Source organism: Scatophagus argus, chromosome 12 (genome assembly GCF_020382885.2).
Source record: "Scatophagus argus isolate fScaArg1 chromosome 12, fScaArg1.pri, whole genome shotgun sequence".
NCBI lineage: Eukaryota > Metazoa > Chordata > Actinopteri > Scatophagidae > Scatophagus > Scatophagus argus.
This window is the reverse complement of record NC_058504.1, coordinates 10305005-10318959: the sequence shown is the minus strand read 5'-3', so window position 1 is coordinate 10318959 and position 13955 is coordinate 10305005. Positions and strand designations below refer to the sequence as shown.

The 13955-nt window shown below is 40.4% G+C and overlaps 2 protein-coding genes across 6 annotated transcripts in view; one reads left to right on the top strand and one right to left on the bottom strand.

Moving 5' to 3' along the window:
* macrod1 (mono-ADP ribosylhydrolase 1) overlaps positions 1 to 13955 on the bottom strand; it is a 102310-nt gene that overhangs the window by 49060 nt on the left and 39295 nt on the right. The gene's annotated exons all lie outside the window — the stretch shown is intronic.
* Positions 1 to 13955, top strand: part of flrt1b (fibronectin leucine rich transmembrane protein 1b) — a 34447-nt gene that overhangs the window by 526 nt on the left and 19966 nt on the right. Inside the window, exon 1 of one of the 2 annotated variants that reach the window (XM_046406448.1) lies at positions 4989 to 5687. The exons of the other annotated variant lie outside the window; for it this stretch is intronic. The gene's annotated coding sequence lies outside the window, so the exon portion shown is untranslated. Of the gene's footprint in view, positions 1 to 4988; positions 5688 to 13955 lie in introns of those variants that run through there. 2 annotated transcript variants of the gene reach the window in all.

Sequence of the window (13955 nt, the reverse complement as noted above, 5' to 3'; positions counted from 1 at the left end):
TCTGCTCTCCACTGCCTCTCCCTTTTATTCCCCAGGCCCCAGAGCAACCTGTTTGTGTATTCCTCCCTCTCCTGCCTCCCTCTCCACCCCCCTCCCCCCCTTTCCCTCTCTGCAACCCACTTGTCCTAACCACCATTACACCTCTATCGGTCATTTAATTTCTAGACATCATTTAGTTGGTCCACTTGAGAATGCCAATCAATTTGTCATAGTGTCCCTATGGAGGGGGGGAAAAAAGGACAAAGCTTCTGCTGGATAGATGCAGGCATGGTTCGACATCTTTATATGAGATTAAATAAAATTACCATACAGCTAAACTGATCCTTAAATTGAAATAAAATATCATTTTTTTCTAGTTGAGGAAGGTAAAGAAGAAGGTGAACTTACAAAAATGGAAAAAATTACCAAAATGGAAAAAAGCGTTTGCATTAAATGATAATTAGTGTATTTATAAAGCATTTGAGGACAGAGTTTAAGTATTAAATAACAGGGAATCCCAACCTGTGCATCCAATCAGACATTTCAGATCAACATAGGAATGCACAATTCCAGTGAGGCTAAAAATGTGATTTTAAAAAGATAATAAGTAGTTCCAGAATCTCAATGAGTTTTGAAGCTTTCTGTGCTCTTATTCCCACCTTAATATAAAAGACTTGTATTTCACCGCAAGGATGTGGCTTTGATGTACTGAGGCCATGCAGCGAACAAGAAGAAACCCTGTTTCATCTTACAACGCAAACATCTTGACTTTGTATTTGATTTTACGATGATGCTCCAAGAATCCACAGAAATGCTCTTTGACCAGATATGAACAGATATTTATGTGACACGTGATGAACCAAATGTTGCTAATTACTATGTGTTCACACCTGCAGAGACAATCTCACAGAAAGCAGGTGTTAGTCACTGATTTGCAAATTAAAGGTGAGGTGAGTGATTCTGGAGAAAAACAGTGGTCATGACCACCTGAGAAAGACACTCACAGATCAGCTGTTAAGCTTTAGAAGTGTTTGGTCCACCTTTAATGATAAGATAAGGAGAGAGTTAGAACAGAATGATTTCATACAAAGTAGAAACCTGACCAGAGTTCAACTGCAAATGAACATGAAGGGTAAACGTATTCACATCAGGTTCTTCCACTGTAAGCCCTCTCATGTCTACAGTGATAACAGCAGTTGGCTACAGTTTGTGTTCTTCCTCAGAAACTCAAAGAGAAGCCAAATGAAGCCAAATCAATCAATTATATCACTATGAATAATTATTTGGCACAGACACCCTCGCAGATTTGACTGACAAAATATGAAAAAAAATAAAATAAAATAAAAAATACAGCGATAAATTTTTTTTTTCACTTCCGTAATTGAATTAGCCCAAATCATTTATATTTAGTCAAGTGAAAATGATCTGTGGATGAATCAATTAAGGGGAAAAAATGGTTTCAGTTTTGATCTCTAATTTGTTTAGTGGATTAAGCTGTTGGTATGAGTATGAACTAACTGAAACTAGCGCTAGGTTGATTTGTGGTAGCAATTTGAAATCATTTTTAACATTTTAGAAAATAAATGTTATTCAACTCAAAACTCTGACTTTTTAATCTATGACAAATACTTGAAGCTCCTAACAGTCCTTATAGTTTTACTCAAGCTGGATGTAAACATATACATCTGTATTTTTTAACAAAAGAGGTCTATTTACTAAATATTGGTAAATAACTTTTGTTTTGTTTTCTTAAATTTCTCTGCATAACTCAGTGACATAATAGCCAATTTGTTATTCAGTGAGCTTCTGATATCATTTTACAACAAAATTAGCATGTATATGCAAATGTCTTCTTTCTATTCGCCAGCAGATGAGTGAGAACAACAGTAAGGGAACTTCAGTCTCTCTCTCAAACGTAACTACCAGCACTTGGACGAAAATGACACGAGAATGTATTTACACGCTGGAGAAGGGGTAAAAATTATATACACAGCACAGCATGGCCACCGAGTGAAAAACGCACTACACCTAGTGTCTTTTCAGAGCACAACAGCTTTTTTGTGCGGCTGCCATACGTGCTTTTATTTGACACTATGTGAACTTTACAGAAAGGCGCTGAGGTCTTCACTGTCACACTTTCAGACAACCAATCATATATCAGACAGGAAGGGACTCATAGCCCATCACCGCGGTAACTAGGAAGCTTGTCCTGGTTGCTCTGAGCTTAATCAGACATCACAACAGAAAGAGAAAAGCCCATTTCTGGGAGCAAATCGACCAAAGTGAATGTTGTGCTTCTGTAGCCCTGCAAGTTCTGAACTTCAGGTGATGGATCTGCCCAACCCATTAGGAGAACCAATCCACATTGCCCAAACCTACAAAAATATATGCTATCAGCCACCTAAACACAACCAGATACATAAAACTAATGCATAAAGTTGCCGTAAGCATTACATTAGCACAATTTTAAGGAATGAGGTGCTGAAACAAGGCTGAGTGCCGTGGTGCTCTCCAAGGTGCTGATCCTGCTTTTTTCCCTCTTTCCTCTTTGTCCCCCGCCGACAGTACTGAGAAAATCTAGGCTACATAAATAGACAATTTGTTCCAAACTGTGTTCTTTATTATTCTTCATTTAGAGCTTATTATTCTGTATAGTCAGCCCATCATCAACACAGTGTTAGCTACTAAGCTAATGTCGATATTTCTATCACTGCACACCCTGCTTAGTGGGGTTTTTTTGCCCAGTGTGAAAGAGATAACAGATAGAAAATTGTGCTTCCACAGCCCTGTGGTATTACCAGGTTGTATCGCTACAAACTCGCAGGATCAGCCGACCAGAAACCACCCTGACGTTGCTCTCTGTCTAAACCTTTAACACAACAGGTGGTATTGGATAAAGCATTCACCTGATACTTGCTTTCATCCACAACTACACACACGTGACGAAGTCTTTATATTAGCTGACTAGTTTATCAGTCAGAGTTGAGCACCCATTTGGTGCTCTAACAATCTTGAAAGAGCTACCGTTTGATATAGAAACTATGACATATGAAGTATGAGTATTCATTTTGTGACCAATTTAATTTGTTGCAATGCTCTATTATCTATCTTCTTAAGTATATAACAAAATCATCATATCAAATCAATGCTTGATGAGTCTCTGAGTACAAATCATATTCTGTCCATACGCCCTGTTAGATGTCTGTTCAATTTAACTCTATTCTATTCTTTCTCTATTCTATTTTCCTTCTCGGCTGTTCATTACATCAAAGTTTGATATGTTTTTGCTGAGATTTTGAAAGGATTGCATGCTTTAACCCACTTTAACTCAAGACGATAATTGCTTGCACGGGTCTATTGAAATGATACCATTAGGGGTACCTAGACCATAAATTACAGTAATTTGCCACAGACATACTAATGCCTCCAGTAGGACTATGAAACTGTTAATATAAAATGGATTCAAAGAAATATTCCCTATTATAACAGTATATAATTAGAATCACTGTTTAATTTGATATGATTGAGGAAAAGCAGTGCAGTACAATGTAATGCAATACAACAATACCGCAATACCGCAGTCAATGTTCATAAGAGCAGTGTAGAGAGAAATGACTCTGATACGGTCCTAACAAAAAAATCATTAGACACATTATTGTGGTGACTTTCATTTTATTTTAAAATATTAAATTGTTTGTATAGAGCAAAGTGTTATTTGAGAAGTTTCTAGTACATACTGATCAATGGGCCTGACAATACTAGCTCATTGCAGATATAGGCAAATTATGTATATCAGCATATATCTTGGCCAATATTTAAGAATAGTTGAGGTCACTTAAAATCAGGGATGACATTACAGAGAGCACTGGGAAGTTGTTAAGCATCCAGCTCAGCATCAATCATGGTCACAACTATTTAAAAAAAAACAATATGAGGGTTGCTTATCAGCATTTGTGTTATCTGTTTATGTTAAAAACAAACAAACAAAAAAAAATCCCGTAAAATCCAGCCTCAGCCATGTTCTCATTCCTGCTCTCATTAGCACTACTGTCTCATTGTGACTGTGAGTCGGACTAAGGGGGTAGCTTGAACTGACTGAATCCTGGGAAGCTATCTCTGGAGAAGCGCTAGAGGGTGCTAGTAATGCAGCTGCACCTGGAACCAGGGCCCCACGGGGCCCACACAAGCTCTTTGCAGCTGTACAGATAAAATTATATGTGTGTGTGTGTGTGTGTGTGTGTATTTGGATGTCGAAAGGGCGTGTCCATGTTTTGCACCCAGCTCTGCCATGTTTTGCCAGTGAAAGCTTGATTTAATATTGCTGTGTAGGCCGAGGCAGCACCCAATGGGCTAAGCTGTAGTAACTCTTTTGTGAGAGAACAGCCCAAAGGTAATAAATGCAAATTAATTGGAAGACGTTCCTCTTAGGCAAATAAAAATCATTGGTCACAAAGTCCGAATTAAAACACATCAATATCATGTGTACCAGTTTTGACTCCCAGTCATTAGCGGACACTCTCGACCCTAAAGGAGAAACTCTTTGACTTCCGAGTCCTGATACAGTGTGATATCAGAGACATCATTAGTGTTGCATTAGTCTGTGTTTTAATTAAAACTCAAACTGACTCTGACATATAGAGTACAGCCAAGTCTCCATTCCACATTGCTGCCAAGTGTGAGAAGCCTTTCTCCTTCCTCCCTCAAGAACTGAAATCCATTCATTTTCCATCTAAAAGGCCCCCACACTGACTGCATGTAGGCGGCCACAGCGCACCAGTTTGTGTGAGCGTGTGTGTGTGTACGCGCGCAAGCGCGCGCGTGTACTTGTCAGTCTTAATGCTTGGTGAGTTGTCGGTAATTGCTGGACCGTGGCGACCTGCTGAACCTGTGTAACGGAGCTCTGAGAGCCACTGTAAAGAGTAGGCTACCCCCCACCACACACACACACACACACACACACACACACACACACACACACACACACACACAGAGAGAGAGAGAGAAAACAACACCGAGCGCAGCCTCGTCGCGAGACGAAGAATAGGAGGAGGGTAGAACGTGCGCTGGAGGCGACACCTGTCAAGCCGTAACTAAACACACTTGGTTTATTTTAAAAGACTGAGGCGCCCTGAAGACTTGGGGGATAAACCGAGGTGGAAATAGAGATTAGTCGCACCTATTGCCGCTGTTTTGCGTTCAGGGACAGTCACGGAGCCCTTTGAGGAGAGAAGAAGGAGTGTGTAGGCTGACATTAACGTTATGACAAGCCGTTTCTGGAGTTGAAGTAGCGAAGTTGAAGGAGGGTTAGACTGTCGGCTGAGAGGAGCTAACTGACAGCGAGAGCCGAGAGCAAAAAGACAGAGAAAAACGTGACTTTATCCGAGGTTAGTCTCTCTCTCTCTCTCTCCCTCCCTCCCTCACTCACTCATTCACACTCACACACACACACACGCTACAAACACATTAACCCACAGTGGAGTCCAGAGTGAAACAACAGGGTGGGAGATAACTAGTGCACATCGCGGAGCTCCGGTGCCGGCAGACCGTCACATCCTCCCCCGTCCCTGCGCGGTGCGTTTGCCCGGCTGTAGAGACTGCTGACCGGGACTAGACGGACGCGTAAAAAAAACTGCCAAGTTGAGAGGATGATTTGACAAGGATGCCTTGAGGGAAGCGAGCAGGAGAGAGGCAGAAAATGGATAACAAAGGTACGATCTGTTTCGGGTTGATGACTGTGCATGAATTCGAAGAGAGCAGGGGAGGCTACACGGTTCACTCAGGTTAGGCTGAGGGATTGACAGGCTCTTATTCTGCTCATGGTGCTGGCATGTTTGGTGCTAACAGGCTTTTTTTTTTTTAACTCGTGATGAACAAAAATGTGTACGTGCGTGTCTGTTAATATGGATGTGTGTTCATTTGTGCAGCTACCTGCTGGACCAAATTAAAAAGAAAAAGTCCGATTTAAAGCGCGGGGCTTCAGAGAGTTACGGGCAGAGGGAGATTAAAGTGAGAGATTATACTTTGTAAAGAGACTGAATTCCCACTTGCATGTTTTCTCTCTCATCTCTCCCTTCGCTCTTTCCTGCTCCCTCCCTTTATCCCCCATGTGAGCAGTGGTGTGTGTGTGTGTGTGTGTGTGTGCGTTTTCATCTGTGTATAATTGCATGTAGTCTTGTTGTGTGTTTGTCAGAAGACTGTCTCCCAATAGACATGCTCCTCTCACATGACAATGTCTGTACCCTCCCACCCCAAGTCAGTATTACACACACTTAATACACACACACACGCACACACACACAAACACGCAGGCCCTATGTGCTTTGATGCTCCATGTTGTGCAGGACACCGACTAAACTAAAAACACACAAACTAAATGTTGCGTCATCCAACTAATTTCAGTAGACGCATACCGTCTCTCCCAGGACGTAAACACACACACACACACACTGTATATATACAAGCACAGGATTATCAATCATACGGAGCCATATTGAGCCAGCAGATTAGAATGAGATTCTCAGGGCCAAAGTGGTACAGAACATGGGATTAAAGAAGAAAAGCAGAGATGAATGGATGGATGGAGTGATGAACAGAGAACAAGGGAACCGAGTGAGAGGCAAAGAGACCAAAAGGGGGGCAAGGGAGAAAAAGAGAGAGAGCAGCACAGAACATGAGATTAAAGTGTAATGTCCTAGAGAGGGAGAGAGAAAGCGAAATCCAGGGCATGTCATGCAGTTAGAGGGAACTGCACATTGGCAGAATGTGGAGAGAATAAAGAAGAGGAGAAGGCTGCAGACACTCTTTCTCTATCGCCTCCCTTTTGATCTCCTCTTATTCACTCATCCGACAGCAGGAGAGGAGCGCTGCTTATATAACTCTCCATTTGAAATACAATAAACCAAGAAGGGGTTTGAATGGGGGAAAAAAAACACAATAGACATCTTAAAGATTGTTGAATTGCCAAACCAAATTAAAAAAAATAAAATAAAACCCGGGCACAGGTGTGTTCCCAGTCAAGCAGACATCAGTATCGTCTCTGTGCCTGAAAGGCAGTATTTTTCGTTTCCTGCAATCTGTTAGATGCATCAGTCATCCGAAGGGTCCTTCTTAAATCGTACACGCAAACTGGTTAGAATCACGTGTGAAGGTCAGCTGACTAAGCTCCTGTTCATTTCTGATAGACTTGTTGGGACCAGCAGGACCAATGTGCTGTTAGTGTCCAGCACAGGTGGTCCTTCGCTGAACTCAAAAAATTATTTCTGACTAATTAGTCTCATCTTTTAAGCAGCTTTTAGTGCTCTCATGCAAGTACTGCTGACTTCACTGTGCAATCAGCTTGGTGATCCCAACATGAGGCTGATGTCTTCTGGAGAATTATACCACAATAAAATATAATCCCAGAGCCTTATTTCTAACAACAAATAAAGTATTACATCTTCCTGGACAAAGAGTATGATAAAACAATAGCTAAATGTATACTTTTCTGTATAAGAGCTGGACTGACTCTGTGGACTCGATTATAAATTCAATACTGAATCTGTTCTGGCAGTGAAAGGTGACACAAATAAATGAAGCTGATGAGATTTAATGGAAATACGAGGAAATAAAACTTTTGGCACTTCGGGCTGCGCGTCCAGACTTTTTGGCCACTTCGGGGCAGCACAACCAGCTGGAAACACAACAGTGACGTATTGTCTCCGTGTGAGGTTGATAATTTGAATGTGTTAGCAAACAGTTGCCTATTACACACCCATGAGGCAAGGAGCAACATTTGCATTTATTTGGTTTCTGGCAACCTGGTGAATGTAAGCCCAGTATTCACTCTCCTTTTAGCTCTGTCTTAGTCATTACAAAGAGAAATTTCTGGCTCTTTGCAGGCTAAATGCTATGTTCACCACTGAGTCACAGGGTTTATTAAAGCCTTTTTTTGTGATAATAATAAATGGCAATAATAAAGCTGTGGGTTAAACCCAAAACAATCAGCTGAAAAATAATACAGTAAAAGGGAAATGCAGAATTGTTTAATAATTTTCTGTTAGTCCTTCACTAAAATGACTCTTTTCACATTACATTAAGCCATTTATTTCTATTGAAATATCTTGATTAGTGCAACTGATGATTGGCTGAAAACCTCGCTCATTTCTTGCTGGACTCCTGTCAAATGTAAACTCTGTGTAGATTGCCCCTAAAACACTTTTATTTTTTTTTAAAGTAGTGAGGTCATTTTTCCCCTGGTGGCGGTTTGTTCAGTTTACCAGTGAGTGATTGCATGCGGTGGTGAGCAGTGTTCAAGGCACTGGGTCATTGCCCTGTGGCAGAACAGCAGGTGTCAAGAGGAAGACATGACCCTCTGTGCTTCATGTATCCAACCAGTAAGCCTGCTGTCCTCGGGCTATTTGATATTCTTATCTAATGTGCCTATCTGAATGATTTCTGATTCTACTGATTCATTATCTTGTGCTAATCATCTTTATAACCTCATACGGTAGCTTACAGTACAGTAGATTGATTTACATTTCCGTTAAAAGGCTGTGTTCTGCATTGTTTTCATGTATACAGTCAGGACGTTTCACAGGAAAATGTAAATGATCCAGCAGTATGAAACCACGACTGGACTGTTGCTAAGCGTATCAGTGCTTGTCGACTTTGGCAGGCTGTCACATTTCCTTTTATTAATGACTCAATATTTGAATTGGCACCCATTCAAATCAATATAAGAAGATGCCCATGTTGCCCTCGATTGGCTTGTGGCCTTTTCAGGGCTGTAAAAAAAAAATGGCTTTCTGAAGTAGATGGCCTAAATGTTTGGGTCACAAATTGTGCTTTGCTGATCGGACAAAGAGTATATTGTCCCATCATCTTCATGCTCATAGCATACTTCCAAAAACATACAGTATAACTACCATATATTCACAAAATGTACAGGTATATGTGAAGGCAGTCTGTGGCTGTCTATTCCCTTTAATACAAGTATAAACAACCAAAAAAACAATGGCAAGAGGGGAGCACCTGCTATATATATATATATATATATATATATATGAGTCTCCCAATATACCTATGCAGTAATGTTTCCTGTCACCCCACCCTTTTAAAGCCTGTGCGTGGGAAATCCTGCACTTGTAGCCATATTTAGAGTTTAAACCGCCCCCGAAACAATCATTTCATAATCGTGTCCTGAACGGCTTTACAGAGACTCAGACTGAGACAACACCCACAATGATTCACTGAGGACAACAGCAAATTTTCTCATCTTTAACAAGCTGAATTTAAAGCTAATTTAGAAGTAAACAGTCTAAATCACAAGCTCCAATCTGAAGCAACACAGTCCCATATAGAACTGGACTGATAGAAAATCATAGTATAAACGGTGTGTCAGCAGATTGAGACATATGCTACCCATTTTTGCTCACTGAAAATTTAAGGATGAAATAATCTTATCTGCAGAAGGACATTGTGCAGACTGACATCTGACACAGGCCCCATTTCCACCTCTTATTAACATGTGATCTTTATCTGGATACTGACATTCAATCCATTGGCCCTCGCTTTTACATGCACCTCGATGTTAACGAGATTCTCGTTGTCGATTCTGCCTGCATTATGATCGCAACTCATCTTCATCAACTTGTCCTTTTTTTCTTTTTTTTAACCATCAAGGTAGCAATAATTGATAAGTTGATTGATAAGAATAATTTATCAAATGACTAATGTGAAAACAATAAGAAGGGAATCGCTCATAGTGATGAACCTACAGAGAATTATCACCTGAATGTGGAGCTGTCCTCGGCTTCAGGGCGAGTTACAGCTCATGTTTTATTTGTCCAGCAACAGCTTAACTTTCAGTTCACTCTAATGGCATCGTTTTCAGCCACAAACAGCTTTTTTTTTTGTTGTGGCAAAAAAAGCTTGAAAAACTGTCTCTTTACAACGTGCGCGGCAACAAACAGCATAAAGACACAGTTGGTAAATAGCGGATTAACACAGTGGAACATTTAGCAGTTAAAGAGCCAGATATTTCCCCAAGGAGTTTGTAGAGACAAAAAAAACAAAAACAAAAAAACAGAAAAAAAAGAGTGAATATTGGACTTGCGTTCGCCGGATGGACAGACACACAAAACCACCAGTATTATTATGTAAGTGCCAGGTATAAATGGGGTTGCACAGTCAGCACAGAGCCAAGGAAGGCCTTGGAAGAGTTGGGAAAAGTATAATGAATGTACAATTAAGTTTCCATATCTAATTTCTTATGCTTATAATAGCTTACTAACCCAGAAAAAAATAGCTTAATTCATATATAGAATTTGTTTAAAGAGTAAAATTCATTTTGTCATTTTTTGTTTTTCCTCTTTGCTTAAAAATCAAAATCTGTAGAGCTTAAGATTCGACAACCAACTCACGTATTCCTTTCGTAACCTTTCAAAACTAATTCTATGTAGGCTTAGTTATTGTCTTAGTTTATGTTTTATGAAATCTATTGTAGGAGGCAGTATGGCCTCTAAAACAAACTATGCTTTCACATAATTGAGGTTATATCATGTTTTAGCCGAGCCTGTCCCGAAAAGACATAATATATATGATCACCAGAAAACCTGAAATAAATATATCCCATAGTAGATGCCAGATAAGAACATTAGAGAGGTGCATTACTCAAGGGAAGGTCTTAATTTAGGAGGCTTTCTGACACACAGACATGAACACACACACAAGCAAACACAATGGCCTTGCATTAGGTCGTGTTAAATTGCATTATGGCTTTGAGTCCAACTGTGTGTGTGCGCGTGTGTGCGTTTGTAAGTCCATTTGTTGGAGCTGAAGAACAGTGTGGGAGATGCAGGCCGGTCAAGTTCAGAGATGAGCTTTTAGTTAGTCCTGCAAGGATGACTTCAGAGCGCCTGGCTGTTTCCTTACCTGCCTTTAGACCAACTACAGACACGTCCAGAAATACCGTCAACCTTTGGTTAAATAGTTCTTGTAAATTATTCTCACTCATGCCAATAGGAACTCTCCAGAAAGAACATACTGCTTTCTCCTCTGGATAGACAAGAGATACAGTTAACACTAGCACCTCACACTCACAAAAACCATAATTAATTGTTGTCATTAAGCTTTCCTACTGCAGGTTAATGAAAGATAATTAGAAATTATCAGCCGGCATCAGTGACAGCTGAGATTTTTGACAAATTAGGGGTGTTACTGTGGAGAAAGTGTCGAAAATAGATGCAAAAAGAAAAATAAATCCAGTGGTGAAAGTCAAGCAAAGATGTAATTGTCTGAATGTTTGTTTGATGCAAAGCGTTATTTCTGTCTGATCCTTCTTGGATCAAAGGCTGACAAAGCTAATGGGGAGGGACAGCTATGAAAGTATAAATGAATAAATTACCACCGATGGCCAGGGGTAACTGATTCATCATCTCATTTCTGATCTTAGATGTTTAATGTTGTGTTACATTTGTCCATTTTTTATTTTAAGCTTTTTTTATGTTTTATGTAACTTTTCAAAAATAAGTATTTAAGTAAATAAGTATTTAGGACTGTGTGTGATGTAGGACTGCATTTGATATGCAGAATCAGGACCAGAATAATAAAACAACAAATGTCCAAAGCCTATAACTTTTAAGTATCTCATGTTAGGCCAAAATTCAGAACATTTATAACTGCACTGGTGTGCCACATGCTCCAGAAATTCAACATTTTCCAACATTTTTGCATCACTTGCACCACAGTTCACATCTGTTGCAGCACTCCGACTGTGTTGCCTGTAGCAAAAATTAGTGCTGCACTGACATGTGGCGCATGTAATTCATTTGAAACTTGTGTTTGTTATAAAAAAAAAAAAAAAAAAGCTCAATTTAAGATTTTGGGATTTGCACCAAGTGTGTGCATTTGCTGGCAATGACTAAGCCCACTGCTTAATGACAAACGGTGGGTGTTCAAATGGAATGTTTTGGTGTCTATTTAAAGGCTGTAGGGCAGCGTCTAATTTCTACTCTGTACATGTTTGCTGGTACATGTTGCAAAGCGCTTTCTTTGTGTAAGAGCTGACTAGATATCTTGGTGTGTATCTGAGATCAGCTGTCTTTTTGTTATTATTGCCTGGGCTTCGCGTTGAACATTCAAATGTCTTCACAACCGATAAACCACTACGTCAAGAAAGCAGAGAAAGCTACAACATTAGAGAAAATCAGAGCTGCACCCTGCACATGAACTGAAATCCTTAAGTCAAAGTGATACCAAATGCCAAAAATGACCAACTGCCATGGCAACTAAGAGTGAAAAGGAACTATCACACAGAGCACTGTATCCGAGATGGTCAAAGATTGAGATAAACATGTACACAAGCCAATTAATTAAAGTAATTTTCAGAAAGTGCTACACTCTCTGCAAAGCATGACAAGATGGCACCTGATTGTGCAGAGGGCTGGCAGGAATATGTGTTTGACCTGATGTATTGAATTTCAATAGATCACTCAGGTATGCGGGGATCGTGCTTGACTCTATGCTTGAATAAGCTTTAATAATTACCCTATAGCCTTTTCTGGAGTGTGCTCATTGTCTCTTCATAATGAGGAACAAAGGTAAACACAGCCAAAACACAACGACTGCTGACTGACAGACTGGCGGGATTTGCTTCAGTTTTAGTTCACTCACTTTACTCAGCAACAGCACATTTTGCAGTTCACACCTTTTTTTTTTTTTTAAAGTTCAGCTCCTCGAAAATCTTTTTTCTTTTCTTCCAAAGCCAATAATGAAATGGGGAGTGACAGGAAATAATAGAGAGAGAAATAAAGAGTTGGTGGGTGAGAGGTAACAAAGCTTGTCAGCTGGATCTCAACTTTGAATATGGTGTCGCAGCCTGCCACCAGGAGGCCACGTGGGCCTCACATCCTATTGGATTCAGAATGACGTGTTTCATATGTCATCACGAGCACACGCGTGCGCACACACACACACACACACACACACAGACAGAAAACACTCCAGAGATTCTGTTCCACATTCTCAAGTGCCACGTTCAACCTAGCAAGAACTTCTGTGACCTACGTAAGGTTGTCTTCTGGTGGACTCTGCTTGTGTGTTTGTGTGTGTGTGTGTCTGTCTGTGTGTATGTGCATGAGGCTGCCCAGCCCCTAAATTGCTTATCTGCAGATAACTTGCTGTGCATACCTCATTGTGAGCGAGACACAGAGAGTGAGAGAGGCTGTGTAAATGCTTTGAGCTGGAAAAACCCTCAGCCATATTTAATGGGATTATTTATCCACATACTGTCATGAGACGATGTGTACGCATGCTGGGCTGTGCGTGGAAATGTGTGTTTTACTGGGAGATGAGGTATATCATAGCATCTCCTGGCACATAATATTGCAGGCAGATGGATGTTTTTTTTTTGTGCAGATAATGTAATGCCTGCTGTACTGATAGAGAGTAGTGCTGGACTGATATAACAGGCCAATTTTAAAGCTGTTTACGTTTCACGCAGACATCGGCCAGGTCACACAGTCCAACACTAATGTGACAGAGGCTCCTGTATTACTGCAGCTACTGGATATATTTTTATGAATATTATTTCTTTATCGCAGATATCTAAGCAAGGAAATCATTCCAGCACGGTGTGGGAGGATTTTGCTCACAGCTTTAGGGGTGTCAGTCTGTAAACCCTGCAGTGAAACCTGCCTCACCCTGCCTTAAGGAGCTGCCAACCCACCTAAATGCTTTCATGTGCGAGGGTTTCACTGGCTTTTCATTGTCCCATAGTCTAACTGCCATTGCACAAGGCTACTGCAATGGCAATTAACATGCTTGGAGAAACGGTGAATCATTTTTGTTCTCCATTAAAATGTTCAGATTTTTAACTGAGAAATGTGGAATTTTTGTTAGCAGCCCCGTCAGTCAGAAATTACGAATACCCATCATCAAACCAATTGTAGTTGAAGGGAGTGGGTGAAGTAGCTGGACTCAGACTCGCACTGCTTTAA